General features: G+C 44.0%; 1 protein-coding gene across 1 annotated transcript in view; it reads right to left on the bottom strand.

Annotated features, from left to right (window-relative positions):
- mdlc (RING finger protein mdlc) overlaps nucleotides 1-11,559 on the bottom strand; it is a 133,015-nt gene extending 121,456 nt beyond the window's left edge. Inside the window, exon 1 of the mRNA XM_067789433.1 lies at nucleotides 11,186-11,559. The gene's annotated coding sequence lies outside the window, so the exon portion shown is untranslated. The remainder of the gene's footprint in view (nucleotides 1-11,185) is intronic.
- Nucleotides 11,560-14,094: the final 2,535 nt, after the last annotated feature.

Here is a 14,094-nt window from a genome sequence, read left to right as displayed (position 1 = left end):
TAAGGGGTGGTTGCATCGGACAGGTTGGTCTGGGCTTGATTCCAAAACCCGACGTCCACGTAAGTGTTATAAATCTTTTGTGGCTCCTTGCTGTTCAGCAAGCCATAACAAGTACCCGCTGCTGCTCGCGCCCCATGGTGCCACCAACTCAAACGGATGCTACCACTCATAACTACTATCTCCGTAGGAGAGTCGGTAGCAATGTTGAGCATCGTCCCCTGCCCACGTCTTCCCCCTCTTTTTCCGGCAGCAATCGTATAGGTCAGGGAAGCAGACTCTTAGTCCCTGCCTCCTTTGCACCGTTTGTAAGCACAGAATATATATGTTTGCGACATCCGCCCAATGCAGCTCCTGCCTTGAACGGTGCCACTTTCCTAGATGCTCTGGTCTCCGCGACGGCAACCCCCGACGGTTTTCATTGCGCCATGTTGCCAGGTCGCAAACCCAAAGACACCGGGTACCCCACTGCTTACCCTAGGACGTCCAGTCCCAGGGCCACAACAGCAGTTGCGTCCTAGCCTTTCACAACCCAGGCGTAGTCACCCATCACTTACTCCTAGAGTGACGACGTCTCCCCCGTTGTACTTCGGAATTCTGCAGTTGAACTGTAATGGATTAACTGGGAAGATCACGGAGATAGTCGATTTCCTGCACAACATCCGCATTGCTGCGATTCAAGAGACTAAACTCCCATCAAGATCTGCTCTGCAGACCTGTTCTGGGTATAATGTCCACAGAAAAGATCGCGAGAGCGGAAATGGACGCTTCCCAAGTCAGTCGGTTCTATGTACCGGAGCGACTCGGGATTTTTCCCGACCAAGGACTGTCATTTCGTGTAACCCCATTTAATTTGTTGCGTCTCTCCCACAAATTGTCATCCTCCCAGCAGCTCCTTGCAGCGGGACTGCTCCATATTCTCTTTCTCCGGGAAGGTATCGAACCCAATCCGGGTCCGTCTCCTGACCCCGGTCCTGAGAAATGGTTTTGCTGCATCTGCCGGAAAATAATCTTTTTAGGACGGTCATACTCTTGTCAGTGTGTCTCGTGTAAGGGATGGTTGCATCGGACAGGTTGTTCTGTGCTAGGTACCAAAACCAGACGTCCACATAACTTCTATAAATCTTTTGTGGCTCCTTGCTGTTCACGCCTTAGGGCGTTCCGTAGTCTACGCCTTAGCGCCCCCCCCCCCCCCCCCCACTACCTTCCAGCAGCCCCGCTGCCCAGCAAGCCACAATAAGTACCCGCTGCTGCTCGCGCCATCAACTCATACGGCTGCTCCGACTCATACCTACAATCTCCGTAGTAGATTCGGGAGCAATGCCGAGCATCAGCCCCTTCCCCCGTCTTCTCCCCCTCCCCCGTTGTTGTTGTTGTTGTAGCGATACGGTTGCTCCCCGAAGGTTTAGGGAGTGATCGATGTGATGGTCCTTTGCCGTTTACAGATCCGGTACGCTCCGGTAACACAGCATCATTAAGGTGCCGGCCCGACCATCTCGTGAACGATTTATATGGCCACATTAAACCTTCAGGCCAATCCGGTATTTTAGTCGCCTCTTACGACAGGCATACCTACCGCGGGTATATTCTAACCCCCTGACCCACTGGGGGTGTTATCGGAGCTAATTCCCCCGTCTTTTCCGACAGCAATTGTGTGAAACAGACTCTTAGTGCCTACCTCCCTTTGCACCGTTTGCCAGCACAGAATATATATGTTTGCAACATCCGCCCAATGCAGCTCCTGCCATGGACGGTGCCACTTATCTAAATGTTCTGGTCTCCGCGACGGCAACCCTCATTGCGCCATGTTGCCAGGCCGCATACCCAAATATGCCGGGTACCCCAATGCTTACCCTAGGACGTCCAGTCCCAAGGCCACAACAGCAGTTGCGTCCTAGCCTTTCACAACCCAGGCGTAGTCACCCATCACTTACTCCTAGAGTGACGACGTCTCCCCCGTTGTACTTCAGAATTCTGCAGTTGAACTGTAATGGATTAACTGGGAAGATCACGGAGATAGTCGATTTCCTGCACAACATCCGCATTGCTGCGATTCAAGAGACTAAACTCCCAGCAAGATCTGCTCTGCAGACCTGTTCTGGGTATAATGTCCACAGAAAAGATCGCGAGAGCGGAAATGGACGCTTCCCAAGTCAGTCGGTTCTATGTACCGGAGCGACTCGGGATTTTTCCCGACCAAGGACTGTCATTTCGTGTAACCCCATTTAATTTGTTGCGTCCCTCCCACAAATTGTCATCCTCCCAGCAGCTCCTTGCAGCGGGACTGCTCCATATTCTCTTTCTCCGGGAAGGTATCGAACCCAATCCGGGTCCGTCTCCTGACCCCGGTCCTGAGAAATGGTTTTGCTGCATCTGCCGGAAAATAATCTTTTTAGGACGGTCATACTCTTGTCAGTGTGTCTCGTGTAAGGGATGGTTGCATCGGACAGGTTGTTCTGGGCTAGATCCCAAAACCAGACGTCCACGTAACTTCTATAAATCTTTTGTGGCTCCTTGCTGTTCACGCCTTAGGGCGTTCCGTAGTCTACGCCTTAGCGCCCCCCCCCCCCCCCCCCCCCACTACCTTCCAGCAGCCCCGCTGCTCAGCAAGCCGATATAAGTACCCACTGCTGCTCGCGCCATCAACTCATACGGCTGCTCCGACTCATACCTACAATCTCCGTAGTAGATTCGGGAGCAATGCCGAGCATCAGCCCCTTCCCCCGTCTTCTCCCCCTCCCCCGTTGTTGTTGTTGTTGTAGCGATACGGTTGCTCCCCGAAGGTTTAGGGAGTGATCGATGTGATGGTCCTTTGCCGTTTACAGATCCGGTACGCTCCGGTAACACAGCATCATTAAGGTGCCGGCCCGACCATCTCGTGAACGATTTATATGGCCACATTAAACCTTCAGGCCAATCCGGTATTTTAGTCGCCTCTTACGACAGGCATACCTACCGCGGGTATATTCTAACCCCCTGACCCACTGGGGGTGTTATCGGAGCTAATTCCCCCGTCTTTTCCGACAGCAATTGTGTGAAACAGACTCTTAGTGCCTACCTCCCTTTGCACCGTTTGCCAGCACAGAATATATATGTTTGCAACATCCGCCCAATGCAGCTCCTGCCATGGACGGTGCCACTTATCTAAATGTTCTGGTCTCCGCGACGGCAACCCTCATTGCGCCATGTTGCCAGGCCGCATACCCAAATATGCCGGGTACCCCAATGCTTACCCTAGGACGTCCAGTCCCAAGGCCACAACAGCAGTTGCGTCCTAGCCTTTCACAACCCAGGCGTAGTCACCCATCACTTACTCCTAGAGTGACGACGTCTCCCCCGTTGTACTTCAGAATTCTGCAGTTGAACTGTAATGGATTAACTGGGAAGATCACGGAGATAGTCGATTTCCTGCACAACATCCGCATTGCTGCGATTCAAGAGACTAAACTCCCAGCAAGATCTGCTCTGCAGACCTGTTCTGGGTATAATGTCCACAGAAAAGATCGCGAGAGCGGAAATGGACGCTTCCCAAGTCAGTCGGTTCTATGTACCGGAGCGACTCGGGATTTTTCCCGACCAAGGACTGTCATTTCGTGTAACCCCATTTAATTTGTTGCGTCCCTCCCACAAATTGTCATCCTCCCAGCAGCTCCTTGCAGCGGGACTGCTCCATATTCTCTTTCTCCGGGAAGGTATCGAACCCAATCCGGGTCCGTCTCCTGACCCCGGTCCTGAGAAATGGTTTTGCTGCATCTGCCGGAAAATAATCTTTTTAGGACGGTCATACTCTTGTCAGTGTGTCTCGTGTAAGGGATGGTTGCATCGGACAGGTTGTTCTGGGCTAGATCCCAAAACCAGACGTCCACGTAACTTCTATAAATCTTTTGTGGCTCCTTGCTGTTCACGCCTTAGGGCGTTCCGTAGTCTACGCCTTAGCGCCCCCCCCACTACCTTCCAGCAGCCCCGCTGCTCAGCAAGCCGATATAAGTACCCACTGCTGCTCGCGCCATCAACTCATACGGCTGCTCCGACTCATACCTACAATCTCCGTAGTAGAGTCGGGAGCAATGCCGAGCATCAGCCCCTTCCCCGTCTTCTCCCCCTACCCCGTATTTTCCGACAGCAATTGTGTGAAACAGACTCTTAGTGCCTACCTCCCTTTGCACCGTTTGCCAGCACAGAATATATATGTTTGCGACATCCGCCCAATGCAGCTCCTGCCATGGACGGTGCCACTTATCTAAATGTTCTGGTCTCCGCGACGGCAACCCCCGACGGTTTTCATTGCGCCATGTTGCCAGGCCGCATACCCAAATATACCGGGTACCCCAATGCTTACCCCAGGACGTCCAGTCCCAGGGCCACAACAGCAGTTGCGTCCTAGCCTTCCACAACCCAGGCGTAGTCACCCGTCACTTACTCCCAGAGTGACGACGTCTCCCCCCTGCACTTCAGAATCCTGCAGTTAAACTGTAATGGATTAACTGGGAAGATCGCGGAGATAATCGATTTCATGAAGAGGCACAACATCCGCATTGCTGCGGTTCAAGAGACTAAACTCACAGCAAGATCTGCTCTGCAGACCTGTTCTGGGTATAATGTCCACAGGAAAGATCGCGAGAGCGGAAATGGAGGCGGCCTCGCGTTTATCATACACCACTCAGTGCAATATTATATATTTGATCCCAACATCGGCCGCAGGGACAGTATCTTAGAACGTCAAGGATTATCTGACCGGTCAGGCGATGCAAACCTAGAAATCATCAACATCTACATCCCTCCTGCCACCTGTTGCCCCAGTGGATACCGCCCTAATATCAGCGCCTTACTCACTGGCAACCATCGCATTATCTTAGGCGATTTCAATGCCCATCACGATCTATGGCATTCAAACTTGCGGGCGGACAGTAGGGGTGAGATGTTGGCGGATCAAAGAGAAGAAACTACGTTCTGCACAATAAACGGAGACGCCCCACACGTATGGTAGGAAGCTGTCACAGTTCGCCGGATATATCAATCGTGAGCGCAGAACTGGTAAACTGCGTCAACTGGCAGCCGATGGTAACATTGGCATCCGACCACCCGCCTATACTTATTTCGCTCGAGCGTACCGCCGACTCCATCGTCACAGAAAAACGCACTTTCATAAACTTTAAAAAAGGAAAGTGGGACGAATACAAATCCTTTACAGACAACCGCTTTGCTGCCCTCCCTATCCCGACTGATGCCCGCCAAGGGGAGCGTGCTTTCCGCAAGGTCATTGAATCCGCCTCGGCTCGCTTCATTCCCGCCGGTAGAATTCGCGAAATTCGGACTCACTTTCCGGCGGAGGCCGCAAATTTAGCGAGAGAACGTCACCTTATAAGACAGATTGATCCCGGCGACCCGCAAATAGGATATAAACCAACGCATCAGATTGATTGTGGATGAACACAAGCGGGCGAAATGGGAGGAGCACCCAAGTGGTTGTAACCTCTCTGCCGGTGTAGGTAAGCTTTAGTCCACCGTAAAGTCCCTATCGAATCCGTTTAAGCACAATGACAAAATTTCCATCGCCTTTACCGACAAAGTGCTGTCGGATGCGAAAAAATCCGCGAGCGCTTTCTGCCGACAATATGTATTGCATTCTACGGCCGACAAAGATAGACGGAGGGCCGACAGACACGCACATAAACATAAATTCAACGCGTCACAAATTGCCATCACCGCCAAAGAGGTTGAGGATGACATCGGTCATGCTAAACCATCCAAAGCAGTTGGCTCAGACGGCATAGACATGCCGATGCTTAAAAGCATAGGGAAAGAGGGTTTCAAATATTTAGCACATGTCTTCAACCTGTCTCTTTCCACCTTTGTCATTCCCGAAAAATGGAAAATGGCCAAGGTGATCCCGCTACTAAAGCCTGGGAAACCAGATAACATAGGAGAGTCATATCGACCGATATCTCTCCTATCGCCAGTAGCCAAGACGCTTGAAGCCATTTTGCTCCCCTACTTCAAAGCAAATTTGCAGCTAACCTGTCATCACCATGGTTTTAGAAAACTCCATAGCACCACCACCGCGCTAAATGCCATTAGGACCCAGATAAATTGCGGTTTAAATCAAAAGCCCCACCATAGAACAGTACTCGTTGCGCTAGACCTATCAAAAGCTTTGGATACGGTCAACCATGGCACGTTACTGCAAGACCTGGAAGGGTCTACCCTTCCCCCATGTCTTAAAAGGTGGACCGCAAATTATCTGCGTGATCGGCAGGCATCAAAGCCAAGAAGAATTAAACAAGGGGTGCCACAGGGTGGTGTCCTATCCCCACTTTTGTTTAACTTCTACATATCAAAGCTACCTTCGCCACCAGCAGGAGTTACTATCGTATCCTACGCCGATGACTGCACAATAATGGCCACAGGCCCAGGCGCACAGATCGATGATCTATGTAACAAAATAAAGGGCTACCTCCCTGATCTCTCCAGTTTCTTCACCACGCCAAATGTCGACCATTTTGAACATCCACGTCGATGGCACTACGCTACCGATTGTCCTGCACCCCAAAATCTTGGGTGTGACGTTTGATCAAGATCTACATTTTGGTGAGCATGCAGCCGCAATTGTACCGAAAATTCAGAGCCGTAATAAAGTCCTCAAATCTCTTGCTGGCAGTACTTGGGGATAAGATAAGGAAACGTCATTACTACTTACAAAGCAATTCGCCAGCCGATTGCTTGCTACGCGTCCCCTATATGGTCGCCAAGCCTAAAAACAACTCGCTGGAAGAAGCTAGAGGCCTGCCAAAATACTGCTCTCACAATCGGCACGGGCTGTCTTCTTATATCCCCAGAACACCATCTACATAATGAGGTGAGAATACTCCCCAAGCAGGTCCTCAGTGAGGCGTCGGACCTTTATACCGGGAATTACCCGGTGAATCCAGTACTCAAAGGACAGTACCCAAAACTTGCGGAAGAGGAACGCACATTCCCCAGGGAAACACGAGTCACTCTAGCTCAACTTCGATCTGAATACTGTAACACCATCTCTTTAATTGTAATGTGGAACCAACGCCTCTAACATCCCTCTCATTATGGTCCACCCCTGTTGAAACGGCAAGTTTCCTTGGACTCCCGTTAGAGGATATTGATGACAATTTGTGATCGCACCAATTGGATGGGGCGAAGCACTGCTACAACAACAACAGCTATTTTGGTTTACGGACTACCCTGCTAGACAGCTGTCAGTCATTTGAGTTATCAATTGACAGGTATGGCCCTGCTAGACAGCTGTCAGTCATTTGAGGCATCAATTGACAGATATGGGTGATGGAAATTTACATCATTGTGAATGATAACTGTGTGATATCTTCTGCATAGACGTCAAAACAAAGAGGATAAATATAATAAGAGCCGTCACTCGTTATTTTTTAGGCATTTACTGTTGTTGTTGTTGTTGTAGCGATAAGGTTGCTCCCCGAAGGCTTTGGGGAGTGTTATCGATGTGATGGTCCTTTGCCGGATACAGATCCGGTACGCTCCGGTAACACAGCATCATTAAAGTGCTAGCCCGACCATCTTGGGAACGATTTATGTGGCCACGTTAAACCTTCAGGCCATCCCTCCCTCCCCATCCCCAAGTTCCTTGAGGAGCTTGGGGTCGCCAGAGCCTCGTCTGCTAGTGAAACAGGATTCGCCGCGGATAGGTGAGGTTGACAATTGGGTTTGGAGAAGCTATATATTGCGCTGGCAACCTGAAGGGTTGCGCTACACAGCCCCTTGAATCTGGTATTTTAGTCGCCTCTTACGACAGGCATACCTACCGCGGGTATATTCTGACCCCCTAACCCGCTTGGGGGTTAGGCATTTACTCGATGTAAACTGTGAGGTAGTCGCTACTTTTGTTTTATGAGGGACATTTTTGAATTAGCTCCGATTTATCCATTGTTTACTATATAGTTTGGCAGCTTAAGTAGAGGTTATGTTGCGAATAGAGTGGAAGGCAGTGGACTAGGCAGTCGAATGTCATATAATGAAGGAATGGTGTTCGGAGATTTTTCAAAGTTAAAAAAAAAAATGATAAAAGCTTTAATATAAATATAACTATTGTTTTAGTAACAACAAAAACTCCATATATATTCTGTATACATAAATTTGTAAGGATTATCTCACTTTAAAATTTGAATTAAATGATCTAAAGTTTTTTTTTGCAACTGAGTCGAGAACTGTGTGTGTGAATGTGCGAATTTTCACCGATCAGCTATTAGTTGCGCTACTTGGTAAAATTTACAATGGATTTATCCATGTGGTGTTGTCACTTTTTGCAAACGTGTTTTTTGGAAAGAGAATTAAATAATTAATTAAATGCAGTCGGAAAAATAAACACAAATACTCCATGAAAATGTATAGAAGACATTTATAAACATTGTAAATTTTACCAAGTAGCGCAACTAACAGCTGATCGGTGAAAATTCGCACATTCACACGCACAGTTCTCGACTCAGTTGCAAAAAAAAACTTTAGATTATTTAATTCAAATTTTAAAGTGAGATAATACTTACAAATTTATGTATACAGAATATATATGGCGTTTTTGTTGTTATTAAAATAATAGTTTTATTTATATTCAAGCTTTTATCATTTTTTTTTTTAACTTTGAAAAATCTCCGAACACCATTCCTTCATTATATGACATTCGACTGCCTAGTCCACTAGCTTCCACTCTATTCGCAACATAACCTCTACTTAAGCTGCCAAACTATATAGTAAACAATGTTTATAAACATCTCGCCCAAAAAAAAAGTAGCGACTACCTCATAGTGTACCTATACAAGTGTGTCAGCTAAGCGATAAACGTCAAAACTACAAACAGCCTCGCTCACCTGATGCAAATCTCAGGTCTAGAGTTGCATTTTTTGTACGCAAGAGTACTTCAAGCTGAGTTGCATTTGATAGTTTAATAAAATTTGTAGTATTTACAGATGAAATAGCCTGCAACAATGCGGAAACATACGGAAAGCAAAATTTATTTAAATTGGAGTCAAAATATAAAGCGCCACACCTGTAACATGGAAAATGTTCACTTCTAAGGCTGTTTACACAAATGCATAACGGCAAAATTATATAAACGCTTTGGTCGCTTCAAAGAAAAGATAACGTACGGCGTTTCATTGTTTTTCGTCTGGCGTTGTCAAAGCGTAGGCACGCAACCAAAGCATTTATATAAATTTTTCGATGCTTCGCCCGACAGATGAATTAATGAATGCAACACAACCAAAGCGTCTGTGTAAATCCGCCTTAATTTTTGTAGCTATAAAAGTCTCTTGCAAATAAAATGGTGCTGTAAGTGCAAGCATATTTTTAATTTTTTCTGTCAAATGAAAATTTTGTTTTTAGTTTCAAAATTGTGTGCATAAAAACACAACTAAATTCAAAGTGTAAATTGTGTGTGCAAATGAGTTTTCAATAAGTGTACATTTTTCAGTTTGTCATAGTTAAGGAATTTACCTCCAGATTCTTGTGTTACACAAATATAGTGAACTTGGGTACAGAAATTCAAATTAAAAAGTTGTTTCACAATAATTTGAAAAACTCTACGTTGTCCCTTGTTAAAATGCTGTGGAACAGGAGCAACACTTTTGTGACTACATAAACCCTGTTTCAATCTTTTACGTCTCTGCACAGAACCCTAATTGACCGTTTTCAACAGAAACAGCAATGGGAACCCAGATTTTCCCGTTATGCTCACTTAAACGAGTGCCTGTCAGAAAGAAGTCAACACACTTGTACTTATACCCTATGGACTACCTCACAGTTTACATCGAGTAAATGCCTAAAAAATAACGAGTGACGGCTCTTTTTATATTTATCTTCTTTATATTTATCCTCTTTGATTGAACATCCTGTCAGGCATTTGACAGCTAAGATATCACACTTAGTTATCATTCACAATGATTTACATCACAGCGTAAAGCAAAGTTTCTATCAGGTTGTTAGAAGCGACATGACAAACCTGATGTAAACATTGTGTATACGTGTATGCAAACACATACACACCATGGTTTTCCATACGAATAAATGGAAAAATATATGCGAGTGTATTAGTGTTGTCAATTCTGTTAATGTGTTGGAGTTTCTGTCAAATCGTAAACACAAAAATAAAATACACAAAATCAAGTTTTTCATATGTGAATATTGGGGTGCCGAAGGATCAATTCTGTTTTTAAATTACATAAATGATATAGAAAGTGATATCAAAATCCAAAGCGGTAATGTATGCCGACGATACATTGGAATATACTAGAGCTTACGATTTCTCGAACATGTTCGAGAAGAGATTTCTCGCGATTCTCGCCTTCTCGCGAGATTCTCGAATTACTCGCAAGGCCCGCGAGCTTCTCGACATTCAACTTAATCGATTCATTGCTGTTTTATATAGAGCTTATGATTTCTTCTGGAGCACAAGCCAAAATGTCCGCAAAACCACAAGTAAAAAACCCCGAAATATATAGAATATTGCCAATGCAGCGACTGAATTGAAAGTCGAGAAGATCGCGAGTATTACGAGTAATTCGAAAATCTCGCGAACCTTACGAGAAATTGGAGATTCGAGAATCTAACGAGCCTTACGAGTAGTTCGAGAATCTCGCGAGAAGCCGTGTTCTTGATGTCTCGTTGAAAAATAAAATATTGCAAACAAAATTATATGTATAATGAGTTTTGAGTTAAATGTCATTGAAGCAATATAATCAGCAAAAAAGTAACAAGTAAAAAAAAACAAGTGTATAAATACTGTCCATACAGAAATTAAAACGGGAGTCATTGGTGCCGTATGTCGTATCGCTGTAGTCGTATCCCTAAAGGGCGAATTAATGGTGACTTATAACCATAAAGCCATAACCAGATAAAACAGCTGATCGAACCTTCCTTATGGAAATCAAAACCGAGTTAGCGTTATGGTATGGCACCATTAATCGATTACATTGATTTCCATAAGGTTGGTTCGATCAGCTGTTTTATCTGGTTATGGCTTTATGGTTATAAGTCACCATTAATACCCCCTTAACGTAATCAGCTGTTTATCGTTACGACCGTAAACCAAAAACCAATTGGTAGGCTACGATACGGTTACGACCTTAGCAGCACCAACAATCGATTGCATTGATTCCCATAAGGTTGGTCGAATCAGCTGTTATAAGCTTACCGATACGGTTACCAATAAAGCACCAATGTCTGCAGCTTAAATTTATGTCGAGAAGCTCGGGAGCATTTTTTTTTTTTGGGGCTTTGAATACTCGTTTTGTGAGTATTGATGATGGCACGGATATTTATGTGTCCGCTATAGCGCCAGGTTGTACTTGGGCAGTGATGTATTTCCTTGGTTGTATGTTGATTGGTATCTTTAGTGTTTTCCGTTTAATTTGTTACTACCTGGTAGTATCACTTAAAATGACTTGATTGATTGCAGTTGGTTTGCTTTACATTGTGGGAGCAACCTCCACCCTCGGTTTGTCAAAATGGTCTCGTAATTGTCTTTTTTGTATTTAAGGTTATATTTTATAGGATTTATATTCACTCGTCATGTGTTACGGTCTGCTGCTACGGTCTACGGCTACGACCCACTTGGGAGCGTGTTCACGGGAACACACCTAGCGATGTGGAAAGGGTTGCGATGAAAAATATCGAAAAAGAAGGGAACAGACAGACCGGCCATCACTAGAAGACAGAAAAAGGAAGAAAAAAAACCACCACGAGTTCCGGACAAAAAGTTTTTTCGCGCGGCTCTTGCTTTTTCCCTTTTTGGATTTGCCACGCTGATGAACGGAGCTAGACCATAACGTGTTTGCTTTTGCCAAGTCTTATCGTATCAACGATTTATATACTTTTTTTAAATCCGTACAAATCAAATATTAAAACGCTATTCGAAACTGAGAAAAATAAAAAGAATTGATTGAGTTTCCGGCACTGACCGAGAAAAACGTGGGAAAAATTTTGGAAAACAAGGAAGAAGGTCATTTAAAAGGCCAAAGAACAATCAGCAAAATGCCGAGGAACTAGTGGTAATAACCCTTACAAGAATATCCAAATATCCAGCTGAAGTAGTAAGTCAGCGCTTCCAAGTCAAACCTAGTGAGGAAAGTTCTAGGGATTCCGACTCGGATTCGGACGGCACTAACTAATTGTGAGGAGAAGCCTTGATACTCGAAGATAGACCTCTTTCTCTACGTTTGCGAAGTACACCACCACCTTTGGAAAGCGTCCAACACCCCATCCGCCTCCAGGGCCAGCAGTACGCTGCAGCGTAATACAGCGAACGCCCAATTTAGCACAAAGTCATCCAGAAGGTAAAGGTCCACACGAAGTTGCCCTGCCACCAGGTCCGCTCGATCACCTCAGACCAGAGTGAAACAACCATCAACGCCGGCCTACTGGGTGAGTCAGTTCCTTTTTTTTGTGCTTAAAAGCGCGGACGCATCTTTGGGCGCTAATGCTTGCCTTTTGGTTATGGGTCGTGCGTTTATGTACCCTATGAATGTGTAGGAAGTCCGGTCAGAATTCAAACCATTAGCGCAATTGTTAAAATAAAATAATGTTGGTTTAAAAAAAAAAAAGGAAAACATTTAGAGAAACAACTATTTAAACGCGGTTCATACATCTGTATATATAATTAACTTAAATATATGCATTTACATACATGTAGAAGAAAGAAAGCGAACACCAAATTTAGTATACCCAACAAAAAAAAAGAATGTCCGGTTTTAAAAAAAACTTCCAGCATATTGGCGTAGACGTTTTCGAGTGGAACGCAAGAATATCTAGAAATGAATATATAAAATGTAAATGTTAAGAAGTCTGCAAATTCTGTAATGCGATCTACGATCTACTATAGGAATTTTGAGCCAAATAACTACAACTATTTTTAAGGTATTTTTTTTTACTCCAGTGTGCGTCGCTTGGTTTCCACGTTATTTGCTATGTACAAGCATACCTATGAAATTAAAATCTATTCAGCAGTATGGAAATAAACGCGAAAGAGCATTTAGATGAATTACACATTCTTTTCAGCAAATGACCTGTAAACCAGAGCAACAGCAGCAACAATGTTATCAAATTTAGTTATATTTTCCTAAAGTATTTCACTGCTGATACATTTATACTACTTAAAAAAACTTTAAACAATACCAAAAATTAGTGCATTGGGTTTTTGTATTTTTGTACGTAAATTCACCATGATTAAAAATTGTAAAATACTATTATTAAACAAATTATTACATTACATATATTGTTAGCTTAATTCATAGAGGCAGGCCCTAACCAGCAGATTTTTCGGAATTGCGTTTTCCTCAAATTTTGATATGATGTATCTATATATGTAAATACCACCCAGTGCAAATTAGAAAGCCTTTGAACCAAAAACAACGATACTGTAAAAGATTAAACTATACTTAACCAGAAAAAAAAAAAGTGTTATATGTACATACAGCTGCGAACAAAAGAATAGCAGTTAAAGATATTAAACACCTTTTACTAGTAAAAGAAGGATCATTTATTTGAAAAGCTGCAATAAACTTGCAACCAAACTTGTTTAGAACCATTTAAAAACGTCTAAAGCCCCAAAAAGGAATTATTACTTTGGCTGTACAAAGTTAATATTTACTATTCATGTTTCTTAATACCGGGATCGAAATGAACTCTATCAAATAGATACTTATGTACAAATTTCTTTGTTTGAAATTATTTCTTGTACCTCTTAAACAAGCATTTTATCACATTTTTCTCTATAACTTAATGCGTATACCTTATTTTGAAGAAAACAAATTTAGATAAAACTCAGGATCGAGTAGTATATATATACATCTTCATATAAATTTTTTTTTTATAAATGATGAATTATAAATAAATTTGTAATTGAAATGGGAATGCTGGCGTCGCCAATTATTTAGAAGGCATAAGGTAAGGCAGGTAAGGGGCCACCGAAATTTTAGGTGCGTCGGTGGCCATGGTTATTTGAGGGTGGGATATAAGCACCGGGCGTCGCAACACCACCCGCGGCGCCCCCTATGTATATTCGGCCCTTTTCTTTTTATTTTTAATTTTTTTCAGCTTTTTTGT

This window comes from Eurosta solidaginis, chromosome 1, assembly GCF_040869045.1.
Source record: "Eurosta solidaginis isolate ZX-2024a chromosome 1, ASM4086904v1, whole genome shotgun sequence".
In the NCBI taxonomy this organism is placed as follows: Eukaryota; Metazoa; Arthropoda; class Insecta; order Diptera; family Tephritidae; genus Eurosta; species Eurosta solidaginis.
Note: the sequence above shows the minus strand (reverse complement) of the source record. Positions and strands in the feature narration are given on the sequence as shown.